This window comes from Convolutriloba macropyga, chromosome 1 (assembly GCF_964194025.1).
Source record: "Convolutriloba macropyga chromosome 1, txConMacr16.3, whole genome shotgun sequence".
NCBI classification, from domain to species: domain Eukaryota; kingdom Metazoa; phylum Xenacoelomorpha; order Acoela; family Convolutidae; genus Convolutriloba; species Convolutriloba macropyga.
The window spans coordinates 9,498,043-9,499,354 of record NC_134468.1 but is presented as its reverse complement, the minus strand read 5'-3'; positions in this window follow the sequence as shown (position 1 = coordinate 9,499,354).

Sequence of the window (1,312 nt, the reverse complement as noted above, 5' to 3'; positions counted from 1 at the left end):
CTAGGTGCTGATAAACTGTTTTCTAGGCATTGGTATGCCGGAGGTGGTGTGATAAGTTGTGGTAGTATTGTTTGTAGTTTGTTCTCTTTTATTGTTTCTAACGGTTCTATTTTAAATGGTTCTGGTTTATATTTTCTTTCCGTTAATGGTGGTTTCTGTGTCTTTGTCGATGATTCTAAAGTTCGTAATTGTAATCCGTTTTGCGTTCTACGAATTGTAGTGTTATAGTGTTTATAATTTGTATCAACATAAATTTCTGTTGGTATTTCATTGTTATTATGAGTTGATGTTGTTACTTCTGTTGAATGTCTACGAAAGTTAGGTTTATTTTTTCTTGGTCTGTTATTTAAGTTCCCATAATTTGAATTATTATCATCACTGTCGTTATCTATATTTTCTTCTTGTATTTGAGCTACTAACTGTGTAAGTGTTTGTGAGAATATTCCAAAGATTCCGGTTAGTAGTATTTTTGTTATGCTCGCTTGTTTTCCAATTGCTTTATGAATAGCAAAAGCGTTATAAAATTTGATAACAAGATTTGTTATGAATAATATCATGCTAATCATAGCATAAATGATAGCCATTTTCTCTAGGATATACCATGGCCAATCAAAGAGTGTTAAAATTTGTTCTTTTAGCCATGCGCCGTCAAAAATTTCTTTCCAGTTAACACTTGGTTGATCTATTTGGAAGTTATATCCATTGATGTTCAAATCTCGTAGCCATCTTAGTGATTGTTCATAGTTTTTGTATGTTTGTAATAATCCTAATTGTTCGAGTTCTAAGAGTTTTAGTGCATTAGCTGATTGTGCGTCCTGTAATGGTTTTTCACGATCTCTCATGTATTCATGTAGTAGATCTCTTTTTCTTTCTTGCACTAATTGTTCCTTACTATAGATTCCGCTTTCTATCAAACTTGCTTTACTAAACATGTTGTCTAGTACTATTTCCTCAGGTGATATAGTATTTAGTATTGTTTCGACTTTAACGGGATACGGTGTTAATCTGTATCTAGCTGCTCCTTCAGTATCTATAGATATGAGTTGATCAAAATTACTATGTGAACGCGGTACCTTTTTTGCCCAAAGGTATGTTTGGCGTGTTAATTGATGTACGTATTGTACTCTATTTTTGTATAGAATTGGTATTTTGTCGTAACATTCACGTGTTTGTGGTACATAAAGTGGTGATGATTTCTTTGCACATTTGTACATTTTCATAACGTTAACTCCTTCTTGTTTGACAAATATCGATCTATCTCCTGTAAGGATGTATCCTAGAAGTGGTGTGTTCTTTTGTACTTGTGTTAATG